This window comes from Saccostrea cucullata, unplaced genomic scaffold (assembly GCF_032062105.1).
Source record: "Saccostrea cucullata isolate Sc308-1 unplaced genomic scaffold, CSIRO_AGI_Scuc_v1 ctg1337, whole genome shotgun sequence".
NCBI lineage: Eukaryota > Metazoa > Mollusca > Bivalvia > Ostreida > Ostreidae > Saccostrea > Saccostrea cuccullata.
In genome coordinates this window covers 46,624-57,630 of record NW_026918829.1, presented here as the reverse complement: position 1 = coordinate 57,630, position 11,007 = coordinate 46,624, and the positions used below count along the sequence as shown (strand labels likewise).

The window sequence follows — 11,007 nt, the reverse complement described above, 5'->3', positions numbered from 1 at the left end:
ATATGGAATATTCTGTTAATATAAGATATGTACCCTCTTTCTCCTGCTGTAGTGGAGCATTTTGTTTATAAGATTATGTTGCTCCACTTTTCCTGTTTTTTCTTTGTGTATTATTTGAGCCATAGACTCAAAATACCGAGCAACTGCAGCTGTAAGAATAAGATAAATTTGTACATGTATCTGAAAGTATAAGTGAAGACAATAAAATCATTACATATATGCAGAAAGATTCCAAATTTGTACTGTGAATCCAATTAGCTATGCCATTTAAGAATTGTGTGTTTACATTTATTTGATATTGATTAATCATCCTTCAAAAAAACTATACTTGTTAAAATAAATAGGTCAAGAGTAGGGCATCATTTACACTTTTCAAATAATTTTCAGTTTTCAATTCAACTACGGTTAAAAAAGTCACAAAACAATACAATCATAAATACATTTACAAGTACAAGAACTCTCAAAATAAAGTTAATTCCTTTAATAGATTTGTCAAAGAAAACAATGAAATATTAGCCCTTATCATGACTTCTCTAAACTTGTAATAGCAACAATTTCATAATTGTAAAATGTACTGTATTCCTGAGTCATAACTTTTCCTGGCAGTTGTACGTTATGAAGAAAATAAAAAATAAAATGGCATATACCGTATAAGTGGAAATTTTAGCGAGCCTCAAATTAAGCGATTTAACCTTGAACATTGGTAATTTATTTTTAGTGAGATGTAATTTTAGCGATTTTTAAAAAGTACTAGTGTAAAGGCAATTTAGACTAGACATATACATGTTAAATCTGTAATTTATGAATAGTTAAAATGTACATTTCAGATTTCAAATTATGAATTAACTAATAAAAACTTGACCTGAAAAACTTAGAAAATGAGCAAACCATTTGATTCCGCTTTTTATTTTAATTGTATATTTTCTACAGTACAATCACGTACACGTCATTGATAAATATGTTACTTTTGTGTTAGTCTTCTAGTTAAATTTACATGGAGACTGGTCCTTCGGATGATTCTGTATAAACCGCGGTCCCGTGTCGCAGTTAGTGCTGGCACGAAAAAGATCCCTCACTGCTCAAAGGCCCTAAGTGCCGGTTATAGGACAATATTTGCAGCTCTCCACCGGCAAGTGATGGCGTCTCCATATGATTTAAATTTCTCGAGATGGACGTATAACAACATACACACAATCTATCTATTTAACTTTAAACATTGAGGTAATTTTAACATTTAACATGTAGACGCAACGGCTATTCTTATCTGTCTCCTTCAAAAGGTACTGCACGCTGACTTGTAGTTAAGAGGCAATTTCGGTAGCAACGTCACCAATGAACGCTGGGGTGTTACCAATTCCTCCTCCTCCTTTCCTATACGGGGCATCTTTCCAGCAGCAAGCGACTCATAGTATAAAAGAGGGAATGGACTGTAGACCGGCAACTTGATCGGCACTATACTTTGCCACAACACCTGTGAATCCAAAGTAGACATTGGAACAGCAGTCCAACCATTCCTTGACTAGCTCTGGATCGCCCATGAAGCAGTGAAGATGTATACAAATAGGTTGGTCTGGATCACACGATTTCCTCAGTAACTGGACACAGCGTCCGTGTACATCCATCACAATTCTGTCCGCGGCAGTCCCACGCAAGTGAAGAATAAAGGCTCTATCTTTACGAGTCAACGTAAGCACTTGGCGGAAAACTTCGTATCGATGTTTCCACAGCCTCACTGGGACAGTTCCGTAGAGCCTGATCTCACCTAATGCCAAAACATATGGACTGTCTAACAACTTCGTTATATGAAGGAATCAGCAATCTATCTGGTGTCAGTTCACCAAATTGCTTGGGGTGAACTCCTATAGCCATCCTCCAAGGAACACACATGTCTGTCAGGGAGATGATATACCAAAAATGAGTAAAAGTGTGCCTTGGTTTTAAACCCCTAGGACAAAATGTATTCAGAATCGATACAGATGGATCACGGATGTCATTGACTTGATGATTATCAGTAAAATGTATTGATGTATTGAAAAAATTATCAGTAAAATGAATGATTTATTGAAAAGTTTCTAATGCAGTAAAATGTATTGATGTATTGAAAAAATTATCAGTAAAATGAATGATTTATTGAAAAGTTTCTAATGCAGTTTCTAACTGCCTTGCCTTACGTTTCAGAAATTCAATGAAATATGTTACAGATGTGAATTTTTAGCTCTTATGAGCCATTAAGACTCAAAAAGGTAATGCTATGGCCATTTGTGCGGTTTACGTAATCATTTAAGAATATGGGCCATAACTCAAAAAAACCCTTGGCTAACCATTTTCAAATTTGTCACAGGGTATCCTTGGCCCAAGGGCTATAATTTGTACTAAATTAAGGTTGGACCCTTAAAGAGGGGAGATAATCAGGAAAATAAAACCAAAAGTACTGGTTCTAAAAATTCTCTTCCAGAACCACAAGACAGATTTTCATCAAACTTACGAACAAGGATCAGGATAGGTTTATGATTAAAATTTACACGGGGAATTACCCTGGGGCAAAGGACGTGGTCTCAAGGTCACTTTAAAATGGACCAAAATTTTTACTTTTAATTAACATTGATATTTTGCTTACTATAAAGACTACGATCATTAAATCTTGTAAGTTGATGCATCTTAGGACTTCAAATCATGTTAACCCAAAAGTAGGTCACGGTGACATACTTTTTCAATTTTGCAGGCATTTGTTTTCAAATTGAATTTGAAGCATATCTTGAACACTTAAGGTCTATGATCATCAAACTTTGGTCACCGTGATCTACTTTTTGAATTATATTGCTTATCGTTTCTAAAACATTTAATCCCAATATTTCAGACACTGAAAGCTTTCTAATCATCAAATCTTGTAAGTTGATGCTTCTTTGGGCCATAAAACATATTTATGAGAAGTAGGTCACTGTGACCTACTTTTTGAAGATGACAACCATTTTTTCAAATTGTTTAAAGGCATATTTTGAATACTTTTAGACCTATGTTCATACAACTTTGTAAGTTGATGCATCTTGGGTCTTAAGAAATTGTCGACCAAAATGTAGGTCACAGTGACCTACTTTCGACATTTTATGGCTATATTTAAGTATCTTGGGTATTTATTGTCTTAGAAACCTCAAACGTTGTCAGTTAATGCATCTTGGTTTGTCGGGTATAACGTAAATTTGGTCCTTTTTTTTCTCAGACTCCACCAGATAAATCCCATTTTACTCTCCACTGCTCCATATCTTTTTAGGGCATCGGAATTTCATTTTGGCTTCTTTCCAATGTGTTTTGCTGGCACTCTTCACTGACTTTATTCCCTTCTTCATTTTGGCTTCTTTCGAATGTGTCTTCAAAGCCCTGTAGCAACCGCTAATGATGTAATGCCACATGATAGAAATATCAGTAAGCGTTGTAATGTTACGCTTAATGTCATGAATTATTGCATTAATAGTTGAAATGCTCATCCGCTTAATGATATACTTTTTTTCATGAAACGGCGATTTAGCAATAGTGGTTGAAAGGTCAACTGTTAATGCAATAATTATTGCATTTACCGTTGCAGTTGCAACGCTTAATGATATATGTATCATTAAGCGGCGTTATATCATTAGCGGTTGCTTCAAACAACTCTTCACTGACTTTGTTCTCATCTTCAAGCTTATTTTTCAAACATCGACGGAAGCCAGAAGTGGGATTTTGGTTTACCAATATCCTAATTAAGCTCTGTTGCACTTGACACAGAAATCGCTGACAGCCAGTGTAACCTTGTTATCCATGTAATTTCCAACAACTTCCACACACGAATAGTCTTCGTTTCGTAGATCCACGATGTGTCCAAGCATGTTATCAATCCCAAATTCTTTGGTCTTCAAATCTGAGTCGACGCCCTCGATTATAACATAAATTCGATCCTGTTTTTTCTCAAACTTCACCAAACAAATCTCTCTGCAGAATGCACACATAGGGCTTGAAAAGCCCAACGAGGAAGAAATATTTTGTTTAAGCCAGGAATTAATGCCGACACCGAACTTGTTACAAATTGCGGTGTGTGCAACCAATTTAAGAATAGACAACAAAGGGAGCCATTACTTCAATATGGAATATCTGATCGACCTTGGCAAAAAGTCGGTACAGATTAATTCTAGCTGGATCGTCAAAATTACATTATCTAAGTGGATTACTTTTCAAAATTCTTTGAAGTAGCAAAATTTACATCAACCGAGAGCTCAAGTGATATCAAGAAATTAAAAGAAAACTTTTCGAAAAGGGATACCAGAGGAAGTTATAAACCACAACGGACCACAATTTTCAAGCGAAGAATTCAGGAAATTTTCAATTAATTACGGTGTCAAACACTCGACAAGTTCACCGCATTATCCTCAGTCAAATGGAATGGTGGACGGGACCATACAAACTATGAAGAAAATTATGAAAAAGCCAAATTCGAAAGAAAAGATCCTTAAGTTAGCTTTTTGGAATTGCGAAATACACCAATAGACAGAAATTTAGAATCGCCATCTCAAATAATGTTTAATCGAAGAACGAAAACTCTAATTTCAGTGTTGCGAGAATTATTCATCTCGGACAGCAGATATAAAATTTAAAGATAAAATACGCAGGAGAGCAGCAATTCAAATCAATTATTACGACCGAAATAGCAAATACCTGAATTAAAACAGGTGACATTGTGCGAGTCGGATTTTGCTTCCCATAACAGAGAGTGTTGTTAAAAAAGTCTGTCTTGACTTGATATTAGATTGATTCAGAATGATAAACTATTGCAAGGATGACTGAAAATTTGTACACTTATTAATATTCACCATATGAAAGTGTGCACCTGGTATTTTCATAATGATTGAATGATTTCTCTGCATTTGACAGGTGTTTTTTTTAGCTCTACTGGTCAGAGACCAGAAGAGCTTATGCGATAGTAATGCGTCCGTCGTCCGTCCGTCTGTCTGTCTGTCTGTCTGTAAACAATTTTTCAAAATGCTACTCCTCCTACAGTTTTGGTCTGATTTCAATATAACTTAGCACACAAGTAGACTACACTAAGATACATAATTCTTTGTATCGGTTTTTGATTTCGATGAACGATGTTGCCGTGGTTACTAAAAATAGACATTTCTGTGAAATTCTTTCAAAATGCTACTCCTCCTACAGTTTTATTCTGATTTCAATATAACTTGGCACACAAGTAGACTACACTAAGATACACAATTCTGTATATCTGTTTTTGATTTCGATGAACGGTGTTGCCGTGGTTACTAAAAATAGAAATTTCTTTGAAATTCTTTCAAAATGCTACTCCTTCTACAGTTTTAGTCTGATTTCAATATGACTTGGCACACAAGTAGACCACAATAAGATACACAATTCTGTATATCGGTTTTTGATTTCGATGAACGGTGTTGCCGTGGTTACTAAAAATAGAAATTTCTTTGAAATTCTTTCAAAATGCTACTCCTTCTACAGTTTTAGTCTGATTTCAATATAACTTGGCACACAAGTAGACTACTCTAAGATACACAATTCTATATATCGGTTTTTGATTTCGATGAACGGTGTTGCCGTGGTTACTAAAAATAGAAATTTCTGTGAAATTCTTTCAAAATGCTACTCCTTCTACAGTTTTAGTCTGATTTCAATATAACTTGGCACACAAGTAGACTACAATAAGATACATAATTCTGTGTATCAGTTTTTGATTTCGATGAACGGTGTTGCCGTGGTTACTAAAAATAGAAATTTCTGTGAAATTCTTTCAAAATGCTACTCCTTCTACAGTTTTAGTCTGATTTCAATATAACTTGGCACACAAGTAGACTACAATAAGATACATAATTCTGTGTATCAGTTTTTGATTTTGTTAAACGGTGTTGCCGTGGTTGCTAAGAATAGAAATTTCCGTGAAATTCTTTCAAAATGCTACATCTCCTACAGTTTTGGACTGATTTCAATATAAGTTGGCAAAAAAGTAGACTACAATAAGATACATAATTCTGTTTATTTGTTTTTGATTTCGATGAACGGTGTTGCCGTGGTTACTAAAAATAGAAATTTCTGTGAAATTCTTTCAAAATGCTACTCAAAATACAATTTTAGTCTGATTATGATATAAATGTGGCATGCAAGTAGACTGCACTAAGAACATGAAGAGACTTAATCAAGGATCATTATTCTATTTTTTGCTGTTGAAAAGTTTCAATTTCCAACTGCTTAAGTACTTTTCTCTTCCTTTGCTATATGTACAAACCAGTAGAGCTTCAGTCTCGACAGAGACTTCTGGTTTATTTTGTGGTCATGTCTTGACCGTTTCTTGGAAACTATTGGAAGGATTAATCTGAAAATTTCAACACTTATTATTCAACATATGAAGGTGTGTTCCTGATATTTTCAACTTTATTTGTAAATTGTTCTGCATTTTACAGGTGTCATTTTTTAAGATTTCTATTGACTTGGTCAGGGGCCTGGAAATTGACCATTTTGGAAGAGACAACTTCTTTTATCATAAATATTTACTTTGATCGTTGTAAGATCATTGACATAATACCCATGCAGGAGCAAAGGAAAAGATTCGTGCATTTTCACTATTTAAACATTAGAGCCCCGCCTGAGTCAGGGGCCCTGCAATTCACAATTTTGGAAGTGGCACTCTTGGTCATCATTACTACGCACTTGGTTTCTTTTGTAACGGGAACCAGTGTTATCAAAGAACTAGAATAAGGCAAACCTTTCCTAAAGTACAAGTCCTAGCCTTGATGTAATTATTTAATTCAATTGATCATAGTACTTGGAATTGGAAAGTCATATTAAACCAATTGTATATATGGGCCACACTGGTTAAATTATTTACCCTTGTTCTTTAGTGATTCCTAGATTATGATCAACACCTTGTTTTGAAATGAGAAGTTTTTTTTAATTTATTACAGTAAAGGTAAAATATGATTTAAGATAGTTGATAACAAAAAGCAAAAATGTTTCCAAAAATATAACAACATGATTTATCACAAAATAATTAAATATCTGAAAAATATAGGGGAAGAATGTGACTTCAAAAATGTATTTATTAAGAATATAGGCCCATATAAAAATAAGCACGGATAACCTAAATATATCTCACTAAAATAAGGTAAGGGATATCTAATTCTACCTTGAACCAATAAATGACTACTATGGGTAACTACATTATACATGTATTACATAATTTTGCTACCGAACTTGAAATTCTTTAAAAAGCACGAACCTTGCGTACTTGACCCCTTGCAGAGTGCAATTCACAAGTTGAGTAGCTCTTTGGATAGGCAGAGTAAGCCAATTATATACTAAACATAAATGCCAAATTTGATTGGCCAGGAGTAAGTCTCTTAACCAATAGAATTACAGAATACATGTGACTGACAATATGGCGGGTACAATGAAATACTTCAAGAAGTGGAAGGCAAACATCTGAAGAAATCGAAGTATTTACTTCGTACTACTTTGAAATGACTTTGGAATTAAATACATATTTCATAGGCACAATGTATAAACATTATAAGCTACAAATCTTACATCTTAAGAAATGATAACATTAAAATTGACACATTCCTCCCCCTTTAAACAAAAATTACATTTTTTGTATAAATATAAACATATAATTTTAATGTTCATTTAATGTTTATATCCCCCGTCTGGAAAGCGATGGTCACTGGCGTTGAAGTTCTCGTTGAGGATGAAGAGGGCTCTCGCGGAAGGCTTTTCTGTCTCTCTAACCTGGCTCTTCAAAAGATGTATACAATAATTTGTTAATTTCAGTAATCTTTCCGTTTTGGCTCTTTCATCTCCTATGATTTTTAATAATTTAACAGATTCTCGGTTATTCGACCTAAATAATTGTTTTGCTGTTCTGATATTTTTTTGCTTTTGAATAAAATGGTCATCAATTTTTAGCGATTCACTTTGCACTATTATCTCTTTATCTACGAGAGAAATGTGGTCTGTTCTTTCATCATCATGGTCTGTTCATTTATCATCGTAGTCTATCCTTTCATAATCGTGGCTTACTGAAATTGTTCACAATAATTATTAAGCAATGTGAGGCCATCCTTAAAATATTGCAAAGAACGTTCTTCTGGGTGCGCCTGTTTACAACCGCCAATAGTGAGGCTGCTGATTGGATAAAGATGCTTATTTCGATGTTCGTTTTTGGTAAAAAACACAACAAAGTGCAGAGAAAAAGCAGAAGGTAATTGCGAGCTTCACAATTAGTAAAACATATTTTAATCGGTTTATAACTTCAGTACGGATAGTAGACTATCACTATGTCAGAATCAGATAGTTTCAACGAAATCACTGATGATTCGGGAGATGAATACCACCCCCCAGCATCCGACTCGGGCAGCGAGAATGACACACCTGAACGAGAGATGACAAAGAAATTATCGAATAAACAGCGCCTGTCAAGTGGGAATAGAGCACGCTCCAATCCCAGATCTAGGCCCAGACAGAGCAGAATTGTGAGTACCCTTATAAAAGAACAAGATAATTTTTCTATTTTTAATTATTGTATTAAAAAGAAAAACAAGAGGCCCACGGGCCTTATAGGTCACCTGAGCATTATGCAACAACTTCCCAGTTACAGTGTATTGAATTTGATTCATGTTTTAAGCCAGATGCTATATAGCATTCACAATTTTGAAAGAGGCACCATTGATCATCATAACAATACACTTAGCAGTTGCTTAGCTTGGTTACTGAATACCCATACGCAGGGTAGGGGAACAAAAATGCACTTCCAACTAATCTGTAATATTCAGCAATAATCAGTAGTGCCCCTAACACTGTGACATAAACCCCTGACCTTAGGTCCACACATTGCACAGATTTTTAAAAGGCATCCTTAAAATTGCCTATCAAAAAATAAATAAATGTTTTATAAATACAAAGGAGCAGATTTCAACATCATTTATAATATTAGAGTTTCTTAAATCAAGTCCATGCATAGTTTTGGGTTTATATGCACTATTCTTTTGTTTCCTTTGCCAAAAACATGGTCTGCATTGTTTCCTATTAGGGCTGGGACGATACAACTTTTTCTATATCGATACGTATCACGATATTTGAGCCACGATACAATATGTATCACGATATGTTTAATTGCTAATAAAATCCTTTTTTGCATTGAAATAAACAAATTATTTCTTTGCAGATGAGAATAATTTATTCAAATAGTTGTTTATATGTTGTAAAACAAAAATATTTTGCTCAAGTGGTGTTAATTATTATTTATTTCATATCTACATTTATATTTAACTTATTTATTTTAAATTTTAAACACCAAATGTTAAATAAATAAAGAAAAACAGATGTCAGAGTTTTTGGGCGATATGTCGATATTTTTTCAAATGTATCGATATGTGTATCGTCCTCACATATATCACGTCCCAGCCCTATTTCCTATGCAATATTACCATAAGAATTAATATTACACAACATGAAGTCATAATAATATAATCTATGGAATTACCCCAGGCTTTGTCTGATAGGGTCTCCCACTCCTCATCTTTAACATTCAGTTTCAATCTCTTTAACATATCCAACGTTGATTCTACAACATTAAAGTCAAATTAATAAATGACACACATTAAAAAAGGGTTACATGCATGAGCTCTCAGCTCAGCAAACTTAGCCATGACAAGCTTAAAGTACCTTGAGTTGTGGCGCTGGAGGGGTTGGAAGAGGTTGTCTCCATCATTGATGTTGCGCTGGAGGGGGTTGTCTACATCATTGATGTGGCGCTGGAGGGGGATGTTGTCGTGGTGTTGAAGCCTCAAGGGGGGTGTCTTATTGGTGCCGGATGCCTCTGTTAAAAAAATAAAATACAATTTCCATCCAAGTTTCTTCATGCATTTGTTATTTTTTGCTATACCAGAGATTTGTAATTTAATAATATTTCTATTTAGTTACTCTCCTAATAACGCTCCCATGCATATTAGTAATTTATTACATCATTTTGGTTTCATGTTATTTACAATCTTATCATTCAATTGACACTTCTAGAGACATGAATTCTTGCTCATTAATACAAGTTACATGACCTTCCATCATACATTTCCCCGAAATTAATGACTTGAAAACGAAATGATACATTCTAGTAGTAATAAAGAACCAAAAGAGCTAGAATATTACAGCGGATCCTTACTATATATTACACATACTTCATAGTAAAGGAGATGGGTGAACATGACGAGAGATAGGCCCATAGCGCAACAAACATGAAGGTTAAAAATTAAATCTCAATTATATCAAAATTTTCCTTAATATTTCATCTAACATTAAAGTCTACTTTATGTAAAATCTCTACAACTTGCACAAATCTCATGAAGATTGAAGTTATTTGCCTATGAAATATTATACACACACAAAAGAAGACAAAACGAGTCATTTTTTTCACACTATAACACTATTTTTCGATATGAGTGGGTCTTCTCTCCATTTTTTTTGAAAGTTAATCCTCAAAGTTTGCATACAAACATATATATTTTGGTTTTCAAAATTATGGGGCAAAGACCCACTATACCTTAAAAATATATTTTTATGACATAATTTTCGTATCTTTTCGAGAAATACTTGAAGTCCCTTAAGTCAATGGTCATATCACAAGCATGATTTAAATGCCACACTTCATCAGGACTTGTGTAGCGTAGTGGTTAGCGCGCTAGTCTCAATAGAGAATGCAGACTCAGGATTTTTATTGCCAGGGTTCGAACCCAAAGAATACCACATTATTTTTTTATATAAAAGAATAAATTTTAACGAAAAATTTTCCTCCAATCTTTTTTGTTTATCATGATTTCATAAAAATCAGTGATGAGAACTTTACACTAAATACTAAATTCACTAATCTGAATATGATTTTTATGTATCTGAACCTAGTGGGCTTTCTGCACGCTAAGTTCACCCATCTCCTTTGGTGTAATTTTATTAGCTACCTTAAAGCTGACAAGA

General features: G+C 34.1%; 1 pseudogene; it reads right to left on the bottom strand.

The window, feature by feature from the left end:
• Positions 1 to 1,199: 1,199 nt before the first annotated feature.
• Positions 1,200 to 9,751, bottom strand: LOC134271836 (uncharacterized; annotated as a pseudogene).
• Between the last annotated feature and the right edge of the window lie 1,256 nt (positions 9,752 to 11,007).